This window comes from Rhipicephalus microplus, chromosome 5 (genome assembly GCF_043290135.1).
Source record: "Rhipicephalus microplus isolate Deutch F79 chromosome 5, USDA_Rmic, whole genome shotgun sequence".
In the NCBI taxonomy this organism is placed as follows: domain Eukaryota; kingdom Metazoa; phylum Arthropoda; class Arachnida; order Ixodida; family Ixodidae; genus Rhipicephalus; species Rhipicephalus microplus.
Window position 1 is genome coordinate 102,187,682 of NC_134704.1, and position 11,965 is coordinate 102,199,646.

The window sequence follows — 11,965 nt, forward strand, 5'->3', positions numbered from 1 at the left end:
TCTTCTATTCTTTTTATACCTCCTTCCTCCCACCCCTATAAGGCACTGCGCCATGTCGCCTGAAGGCAGACAGAAATTAGGTGCCTTTTTTCCTCTTCATTCTAACCACTACCACCACCACCATATCTGCGGTGGGAAAGACGCCGGAAAGCGAAGCCCCTTCGCCCGCCGAAACATGCGCCGAAAGGATTTGGCCTAACCCAGCCGTCGCCGGTGGTTCTAGGGTTAGTTAGCCGATCGCGTTCGCGAATGGCGACTTTGCGCCTGCAGCATTGAGGAGGCTCGAGCAACGGAAGCAAAACGCAAGCTTCGGCAGCAGAAGATCAACGACGCCGATGAGGCGCAAGTCAAAAACGCTGATCGTGTCCGTGAACAACGCTACTGCCTCACATCCTATCAGGGTTCTTTTGGGGAAAATGTCGTTAATTTATTAATGATATTATTATTATTATTATTATTATTATTATTATTATTATTATTATTATTATTATTATTATTATTATTATTATTATTATTATTATTATTATTATTATTATTATTATGCTCATAACCAATGTTTTTGTTACCGCTCAGTGCCCTAATTTACACCTCATTCACTTGGTATTAATCATAATTGGCATAGGAGGGTATTTATGCTGGCGATTACAACATGACAATAAACATCTAGTGTTCACTCATATGACTCAGCAAGGTACATACAAGCGTTCATTGAACCCTAGAGGAATACTCTCACAATTCTTATTTATGGCATGCACATTGTCGCGGTGTAGTGAACACGGTAATTCGAAAACGTTAACGCCCGTGCTCTAAGGTGACTGCCGACGTTACGAGGCGCATTAAGTTACTCTTTAAACACCAGTACAGTTGACAGGTGTGGTAGGCCCCCAATTTTCACACGCTTAATCAGTTTATACCAGGAAGCAGATCCACATTGTTACGCTTGGCCGTTAAAGAATAAAAAAGCACGCTGACTGCTTTGCACAAAAGTGATTCCAACAATACGTCGGATCTTCCAGACTTTTTTTTCCTATATGACATTGATATTCGATACTGAACAGAATCTCTAGAGGAATAACGGGTTCTGTAAATCAGTAGTCCAGTAAACAAAATTCGTCGTTCTTGAATTCCGATTCTCAATGGCTGCTCTCTTTCTCAAATATCTCAGGTATACCAATTGGTCAGAGTTTGATGTTTTAAATTGAGTTGTGCGAATGTCAGCCTTTCAATTACGTATTAGATAAAACTAGTGAAAAACAAGTTACAGTTCAATCAAGTATTTTTTTTCAATATTTCATTCACAAGTAAAATATTGATCTGAGTACGGCTGATTGATACAAACAGCAAAGCCCGAGCTATCCATAACATCCTACAGCGCACGCATGAAGCCCGCCAGAATGGCACGAATCCTATCGAGTGCGTGTTCAACTGTGCAGCAGCGCAAGCTCCGGCGACCACCGCAGCTGCCAAGTTTGTACCCATCCTGGCCGTGATGTACTACATACGTGTATATGGACAGCATGCGTAGATTTTCAATCCATTTCTGGCCAAGTCTGCGGTTTATCGCCGTCAAAAGTACTCTATGTTGAATGAAGACCGCAGATATGTGTTACGGATGGAACCCGTTCAGACAACGCCTCTGTGTTTGCGACATTATACAGTTGGACATGAGGGCGTCAATTTCCATTATTCGAAGGTCGTAACTAGTGGGTGGAAGTACAGCACTGAGAGGAGATTGAAGAGTGTGTATAGGCACCGTGCAGTCGAGTTTTCCCGTGTGAATGCAGCGCCAGAACACAGTGCCTAGGGGAGAAAAAACGCAATAATAGTTTGGGATCAGTCAAAATGGAACGCGATGCCCGCGCCTCCTTGCCCGCGTGAGTGAGCGGATTGCAGCAGGCATACACGGGGACGCGTGCGCGCGTCCGTTTTCTGCGTGCCCCTAACGGCCAACATCAGCAGACTTATAGGATGGGTTAGTGCCAGCAACGCCGCTCCCTCTGATCAGCGCACGGTGGCTATTCACATTTCCATAAACGCCTCCCTGGGCGCCGCCATAGCCCTCCTTGGGCTGTGCAAATTGGCGCGTCTCCTCGAAAATGCACTGGCAACGCTGTGCCTTTAGCCTTTGTACTCCCGCGCACAGCCCATCATGGTGGTGTTTTTTTCCTTCCTGTGAAAAGGTGTATAAGCACTGAACTCTCATAAGAAAGGGTAACCTAGCATGCTCAGTTGGGGTGGGTAAATGTTGACCCGAAAATCGCGAGACGGAATCTCAGCGGCAGTGGCCGTATTTCGAAAAGACAAAATGTTTAAGGCACGTTCACTTGGATTTAAAAGCATGTCAAAGAACCCCCGGTGGTATTACTTCCTAGACCCCCCCCCCCCCAACTATGGGGGGGGGGGGGTCGAGGAAGTTAGTGAGTCTAGGAAGAGGCGTTAACTACTGAGCAACTGAGTAACACATCCTTCAGCGTTCAAACGGCAAGCTATCTATATCTGCCACTTACCACTTCTAACGGGCATCTCGGGGGAAACTCTTGTGTTTTTAGCATTACCATAAAGATGGCGTTAACACACCCACTATGGCCTTTTCAAAATCATAGCGCGGCCATGGAATGTAAACCCAGCAGATTATTATAAACCTAGCATGCTTCTGAGTGCTAAGTCGATATACAAACATGGCTAGGTCATCAGCACAAACCCGTCGCCACGTAGCTACACGCGTCGGGGCTCAAACCTGTTGGTGCACAAAATGAAGTTTACGTATATGCCAAAAGTGGCCCTCGTAGCTTCGATAAGCTCTGAAGACCCCAGATTTCAAGTTTGCCACCTTATCTCAACCTATGCTGCGGAAGAGGAACCGATATAACACAAAACATAAGGCTGCCACTTTCGGCCAGTAATTATTAGCGTTCAGTGTGTAGCAAGCGTATGCATGTGCTATTTTCCACTTGGGTACTTGTCAGCACTAACGTGAAATATTTAATTCGGTGAATACACTGCTCTTAACATCTACCAGTTTGCGTATTATCTGTGAATAGGGGTTTCTTTTACCCAATTTATACTAATGGTAGCACAAAATAAAGGCTACTGCCAGGATGAAACTACACGCAGAGATAAATACAGCAATACTTAGTTCCATGGAGTGTAATATTTTGAAGGTATATCACATGCTTAGTCCTTTAAACAATTTGGCTAACCTCCCTGTCCTTCCTCTTTCAATCCTTTATTAAACAATTTATGCTCTTCTATTTGAGCTCGGCCTGCCCGAAGAGCGCGTAGGTAGTAGTAATGTGGGGTTTCTTTCATGTCTTTTTGTCGTCGCCTAAACCAGTGAAAGGAACTCACTCTTTCATTTTTAATTGCCTTCCGAAAGTGTCATTTCTACACTTATATTTCTGCAGCAAAATAAACGGCTTTGAGGTTAATGTCTGCCATATTGATAATACCTTTTGGTGAAAGAAAAACTTCGTTTTCTCACTATAGGGAAGACGTCTACGAAACTTATGAAAAAAAAAAAGGATCGCATATTTTTTCTACGAACTGATGCTTTCCCAAAGCGTACAACACGAGACATCAATTTTGTAGGCAACCATGTCCTGGCTAAAGATTAAAAATTAGCAGCAGCTTAGCTCGGCTATGCCAGTACATGCGTAGCTGGAGCTACACTGTGACAGACGAATGAGCCACGGATGAATGGAGGGAGGGATAGACGGGTTAACTACGAATGGACGGAAGAACCACGGATGGATGAACAGGCAGATGGTTGGATGAATTAGCGAGTTATCTCACGTGATTCAAGCGCCAGCACACCAGTGGCACGCCATTCCAGGAGCTTCCAGTCTCTCAGCGGTGTGCCATCTGTCTGATGTTACTGCTCCCGGAGATTGCACAGAATTGCTCGCCGTAAACCACGTGAAATGGCTCAATCTAGGCCAGTGCAACTTATTTATAATAACGCTAAAATTTAGTAATAGCGTTTTTTAAGTAGATGGATGTAACACTGCCACTAACATTGCTGTTGCCATCGTATGCTAAGAGAAACAAAAAACGCATACATATAGCATACGTAAAGTTGATAATGAAATCACGATATTACAATATTTGCGGGGTATTCTTAATTTTCTTTCATCTTTCTCCTATCACAGAATAGAAAAAGGGAAGGGTAACGTAGCATCAACCCGTATACTGAAATTCATGGAAGACTGCAAAAGAGGCACGTATAACTCGTCCTATATATAGTTATTCATCGGTGATATGTCGTTTCTTGCTAGAGGAAATACGCATGTTCATGGAGATCGGGTATGTTGACAACTAGACAAACACAATCAAGAAGTACTGCCACCACATGCATCTGGGAGACAATTACAGCTCAACGTTATAGGCTTTACTAAAAAGGGGAAAAAGTCACAGATTTGTCACAAAGGCGAAACAATTAACTTGATAGCAACAAATTGGAAGGTTCCGCGCAGAATGGCAAGCAGATTTAAACATGCCCCACGTTTCTCACGCACAAATGACGCACGAAACGTACTCACAGGTATAGATGAACGCGAATAATCGTCTCAGTTCTTACTTCGCTGTGTCTGAGAAGCGCTCCCTTTTCGCAAACGGAGAGTGCAACGATTTCAGTGACCTTTGTGCGCCCGGTAACTACAACAGAACCACCCAAGGCCAGCCAAGACGTACGATCCTCCCAATCACGAGATAAGAGCACGCGAATGAGTGTCGCCCCTTTTCTTTCCGCGGCGCAAAGTACACGTGGGAGATGAGAGCGCGCGCCACCGCGTCGTGATGATATTGTGACGCGTGCTCATTACGCCACCTTTCTGGTAATACTAAAAACACAAGAGTTTCCCCCGAGATGCCCGTTAGAAGCAGTAAGTGGTAGATATATATAGCTTGCCGTTTGAAAGCTGAAGGGTGTGTTCCTCAGTTGCTCAGTAGTTAACGCCTCGCCCTCACGACTCATGGGTTCAAAGTTCGATTTCGTTCGCCGGAGTCTTTTTCTGGATTATTTTTTGCTTGCGTTTACATATACATTGATACGTAAACATATATCGTGAGTGACGGCGAAGCCAACGTCAACGCCGGCTTCGGCGGCAAATTACGGCTGAGAGTGTCCATATAATTGCTATCGCAATAGAAGTACGACAACCTGAGAACAAAAATAATTGAAGCTCTAGAGGATTCCCTGAATCACGAACCTTCTCACCTGTGACCCCGAGCTTAGGAGCTCGAAAACACTGTTTCGGCAAGTTAAAAGTTCACTTCCTTCATGCATATTAGGAATGCTACGATTTAAAAGAATTGTACAGCAGTACCTGACCATTGTTTTATTGCAGCAGAGGTTATGTGGATACTTGTGACGAATTTTGGCCGTTGGATACAGGGTCATGATTCGTATAGCCTACGAATCAATAATATCTCCCCACGCGGCGTAACATTTTCTACCAGCTCGTAAAACTGCGCTAGCGGGGGGAACGAACACTGCTGAAGCAGAGATCAAATGAACTGACCCATTTCTGGGACAAGGAGGGTACATGCGATAACATCATCCCGCGTGCGATGCATGCTTCCTATTGCTACTCAAGTAGAGAGGAAATGCCCCGCCTATCTTGAAGGAGCATGTAGAAACATTGCAAAACGTGCATTCCTTTTAGATCAAGTGAAGTAACGAAAAAACTTAAGCGGGAAAAGGGGGAATCACTTGTGCCGCAACTGTGAAATAAACTTTAATCCCAATGACAATGCAGAAAGATACACCGATACTAAGGTTCCATTGAGTGTGATATTTTGCTACTGTATATGGCGTGCTCTCACTATGACTAGTCACATATGTTCTTCATACAGTCATGTTATGGCATACCACGTTTGGTATAGATACCGTTATCTAAACCGGCCAGGAGAGCTAAAAGTCGTAGGCGGCTAGATGGATAGATAGATAGATTAATAGATAGATAGATAGATAGATAAATAGATAGATAGATAGATAGATAGATAGATAGATAGATAGATAGATAGATAGATAGATAGATAGATAGATAGATAGATAGATAGATAGATAGATAGATAGATAGATAGATAGATAGATAGATAGATAGATAGATAGATAGATAGATAGATAGATAGATAGATAGATAGATAGATAGATAGATAGATAGATAGATAGATACGCTCAAGGTCACCGAAGTTCGCTAAGAAATGCTTCGCATTTGAAAGAATATCACAGCATATCCGAGGAGTGAATGATAATAAGCGGGGCGAATGGTCCATCAGTTCGTCCATGCTTCTGTTCATTCGTTCATTCTTGCGTCTATCCGTTCGTCCGTCCGTCCGTACATCTGTCTGTCTGTCCACCCGTCTGCACGTCCATTCATCCGTCCGTCTGCTTGTCTATCTGTCCGTCCATCTAGTGAACACTTCAAGTACCACCACCTTGCATCTTTTCATCATATATTCATCATTCAAAAGTACCACCATCCAGCGGGCATTCCAAAGACTAAACGAGAGGTGGCTACCTACTACTACTACTACTACTACTACTACGATGACGACGACGACGACTACTACTGATACTACTACTACTACATACATCGCGAACGCACAACCCATGGTTCAAAGAACGTCGCCCCGAAAATAATATGTACCACTATCCCTTTGTATTAAGCACGTCAAACAAAAGCTGCCCTTTTATAGGACATAATGGTTAGGACTAACGTATAAAACATCTCATCATATCCACGGAGTGAATGATGATGAGTGGGGCGAAGCGTTCGTCCGTGCACGTGTCCATCAGTCCGTGCGGTTAGACGGACGGAGGAACAGAGGCGCGAACGCACGAACGGATGAAAGGTAGCATGGACGAACACAAAGAGGGACGGCAGCACGAACGGACGGACATAAGCACGGACAGGCGGACGGGCGAATGGTAGCCCGGACAGAAGAAAATACGGACGGGTACACGAATGGACGGAAGCATGAATGGACAGACACACGGATAGATGCACGGATGGACGAACGGATGCTTCACCCCCCTCATCAACATTCACTTCACGTATATGCTGTGAAAACCACTAACGCCATCTTAAATTGTTTCCAAGATCATGTGCACACAACGCCATCTATTGAACGAGTCATAAAGTAGAGGCGGCTCCATTACTACCACGACTACGGACGAGGAAACGACCCATGGCCTACGGAGCTTCGCCCCTAAAAATTCTCGCTTATCCACCAACACACAGCATCATCCTGGCATTCGGAAGCGCGGAAGGAAGAACGCGTGGGTGGACGCATGGACGAACTCATGAATGGGCAGACAAGCACAGATGGACGCATGAATGAACGGACGCAAGAAGGACAGACAGATGGACGGACTAACGCATGGTCGAACGGAACCATGAACGGACAGACAGACGGATGGACGAACTAGATTATGGATGGAAGCACGAACGGAAAGATGAATAGACTGACAGACGGACGGAACTACTTACGGGCGTGTGGCAGACCGACAGACGGACTCACAGAAGCACGAACAGATGGACAGGTGGAAGAACGAACGAAACTCTGGATGGACAGACAGACAGACGGACGCATGAACGCACTCATGGACGGATGGATGGATAGACGGACTGAAGTGCAGATGCACGAACGGACGGAAGTACAGAAGAATGGACGGATGGAGGAATGGACAGATCCATTGGCGGTTGGACACACGGACGGGTGTAGTTATATTATTCCCAAGGATGGATGGATGGATGGATGGATGGATGGATGGATGGATGGATGGATGGATGGATGGGTGGATGGATGGATGGATGGATGGATGGATGGATGGATGGATGGATGGATTGCTATGGCTTTACCCATTAAATCAGGCGGCGGCTAACGCCACCTAGCCGCAATACTTAGTAAACCAAAAACTAGATTTATCTTTTTTCCCTTTAAATGGTCAAGTTTAGGACTCGTACTTTGCAGTAAAAGATTTAATTTTCTTTCGTGCCTTGATTTCAGCAACCAATCAGATAGCCTCCTTCTAGTTATTTCTACCCGCTTAAAGTCTATTTTGCCCTTGCTTTCCCTAAACACCACTGCTTTGGAAAGCTCTGCGCCATTATCCTGAACTATAGGATGAAGCCCTTTACAGAACATTATCAGGTGTTCGGCAGTTTGCTCCTCCTATCCACACGCACTGCATACCGTGTCTACCCTTTCGTATTTGGCGCGATAAGTGTTGGTTCGCAATACTCCCGTCCTGGCCTCAAACAGTAAAGACATGGAAACATACACACAACACCATCTATTGAGCAACTCATAAACTAGAGGGGGCTACCTGCTATAATATTACGATTATGGAGGAGGAGCGAACCCCCGGCTTAATGAGCTTCGCCCCTAAAATTCATCTCTTATTCACCAGCACACAACATCTTCTGGCGTTCGATGCAGCTGAAGTTACTGGTTGTGCCGCCTTTGACGTACTCCGAAGCTGCAACAGCTCGGAGTGTTTTGCAACGCCTTATCGCGTTCCTTCGTTTCCGCAGTCTGAAGTAGCAACAGGGCAGAAGCATGAAAAATAATGGCAATACATCCTCCCAGGTGGAGCCTATACTTATTCTTAGGCTTTCACCGACTGTAGCAGAGCAAGAGGACGTCTGAAGTGTGCAATTTCTGCATCCGCCGGCGAGATATCAGGCTGCGAGGGAAGGCTATTTCGCGGGCAAACAGCAACGCCGGCTGTCTCGGTGAACAGCATATAGCACCGCTTCCACCTATGCTCATGACATTGAGGCTGTCGAGAAAAGCAATAGCTTACGTAAAAGTGGGGCAGAAAAATACAAGTCATAAACATGTTGATAGAAATGAGCGCTTTGTGACGACGACCTCGGGTTTGATCGATAGTGGCCCCAGCGACATCCTCTACCCGGTTATAGGCTGTACGCTAGAAGAGCCTTCGAAGAATGCGGGTCATTCCAATGTTTGTCGCTCGAGATGGCACAAGTTTAATAAAAATACGACGAAGCATGAAGGTGCGAGGTTGTTTGTTGTGCACTCAATAAAGAAGATACAAGTCCTTGACAGCGTGTACGCTGAGGTACGGTACTTGGGTGGAGCGTCCGAGCTGTGCCCCGAACAGTCGCACGCCACGAATGCGTCGTCGCGTGTAGGATCGGATGCCCAATCTCACCATCATTTCTTGCGCTTGTTTCGCGAATAGAAGGAATACATATACGGCACGGTTCTCGCAGGGCGACTCCACGTGGGCCCCAGCCGAGGCATCAAATAGTAATTGTTTCTTCTCAATTGGTATTTTAATGAGCTCCTCATACGCTCATAGTGAGAGAGCTAGAAGAGACTTGGTAGAGGAAAGCCTTTATAGAATCACTGCTGTGGCTGATCCCGTCATGGCGAGAAAAACGCGGCTGTACAAAAATAAAACAGTAAAGGCGCGTTGATTTCATGCGTAAATGTGAGTGCCCCTTTCCTGATGCCCTTTCGATATTGGCTTATTCGATCTTGGGCTTCACCCACTCATCCTTATTCACGAACTGAATAATGATGAGTGCGTTAAGCCGAGGAATCAATCAGTGTTACTGTGAATTGCCCGTGACATCGACCACTTACGCATGTAAATGAGTGCCGAATGACATACTGTTATATACAATTTTTACGGGCCATAACTAGTATGTTAACTAGTAGGACTTTCTCGTGAAGAAGCGACGCTGTTGTACCGCATTAGAACCGGCTCCGCATACACCCCGGCCTGGTCATTCAAGACTGGGAGATACGCTTCCCCGTTCTGTGCCTTCTGTGGTGACATCGGGGATATTGAACATTTCATTTGGCTTTGCCCACAGTTTGATGCCCAAAGAGCAGCGATGATCCGCACCTTGCGAAAAGGCTGCCATAGGCACCGGACAGTTGATGACATCATCTTTCCTGAAGGACCCGCGGCAACTAGGAGGAACGTGCAACGAACTTTGTTGGTCTTCCTGCGAGACACTGGGCTGTCTGACACGTGGTGACATTTTCCAAATTAAGGAGATGCTCAGGCGGAACAATTGCCGGCCATGCAGGCCAGGCTAACCCCGCCTGCTGCAACACCACCACCACCACCACCACCACCACCTGTGCATGAGTTGTGCATTGCTTCGCCCACTCATCATCATTCACTACGTGGATATGCCACGATGCTTTAGAGGTGAAGTTTCTGAAGGTTAAGGCTTGTCCGTTGGTGTTGGCGCTGTTGGCCGTAGCCGCCGCTGACAATGACGCTGATGACGATTAAGATGGTCACGATGACTATCACGGCCAACGACTCGCTTGTGCAATGACGTCTCGAGATGATGTTCGATGCATTTCGTGCTGCTCGAAACAACGAACAACCACCAGGGGAACGTTCCCAGAGCTCGTCTTTACAAACTTCCGGCTGCAACCGATACCACAAAGCAGTAACAGAATTGAACGCTCAACACAACATGCCAGTGATGGCTAACAAGCGTTTTATATAACGGTAAATTGCTTGGCACTTACTCACATGCGTGATTGGTCAATGACATGGGCGATTTGCAAAAACGACGAATGATCGCACTGCTTCGCCCACTCATCATCATTTCTTCATGGATATGCCATGACTGCTTTGTTAAATGCGAAGCATTTGTTTGCGTCTATCTGCGTATCTATCTATCTAACCGCTTACATCTGGCTGGCTCTCGTGATCTTAACTTGGCGTGCACAGAAATTAGTATGGGAGAGTAACATGGTTTGACGAATATGACAAGCTGGTGTAGAAGTGAGTGATTTCACAATCCCGTCGCCTATGTCGGCAAACACTTCCCGCCAGACAGTGGCATATACCCACCGGCGGGTATGTGCCTCTGGTATGCGGGTATGTGGTGATTGACACTTGGTATCTACTCACGAACGGTCAGAACACGTATGGGTACTTTTAACACGTGAGTGTTAAGAAAAAAGTGACATTGGCAGCATTGACCATACGAACTCACAGAATAAATGTGAGAATCCTAGCAGGAATGAAATCCCAGCCTTCAGCGTGGCAGTCAAGCATTCTACCACAGAGCCACGCCAGGTTTTGGAACTGCTGTTAAGATAAACCCTAATGTTCATGAAACGTCAATTGTGATTTAATGCTGGCTATCCAACTTTATAAACATTACGACAATACTCCTATGATACAGCCGTCATGTTGTGTTAACGTCAACTGTGGTTAGGTGCCATGTACTCAAGTTAATTCATGTCTAGGGCTACCACCCTCGCAAGCACCAGCGATTCATATCAGCTTATCGCTTCTGGTGTTGCTAATACTCGTATTTATGTTGACACTGTTGCGAAAGTGCAAACAACTGGTTATAGTAACATCTGCAACGGTAAACATGTGTATTTAGCGTCATTTCGTAACTTGTCGCTGAATAAAAAAATGTACCTGAGGGTGACCTTCCATGCGCATGCTATACGCATAAAGTGGATTCCCAAGGTGCGTGTTATGTGCCAATTTTAAAGACAATAGTCTTTATTGGGGACCTTCGACGCCAAAATTTTGGTCTGTCTGTCTGTCTGTACATTTGTCTGTTTGTCTACTCTTAACAGCTTCGTGTAATCGAAACGGCCGACCCCATCCGCAGCACCCACCTATGTTGCTCAAGATTCAGCGTTCATACTCGTAAAATTTTCTATTAAAAAGCAATTATTTCGCATGTCTAGGGCAACATAACAACACGTATATATTCTGCATGTGCGCCTATTACTAAAAAAGACATACATAAGTCATTTTAACGACCACAGCGCTTATTTTTTTTTAATCTTTCTCTTGATATATAAAGACATACTACCAGCGTCAAATGCAACCCGAACAGCAGAAAGCCTTTGCGACAGTGTAGTGCATGCCGTCCAGTTATCACCAATGACAGGCGCGCGCATCCTGTTCAGCAGCTGTGCGCATGTATGCCTG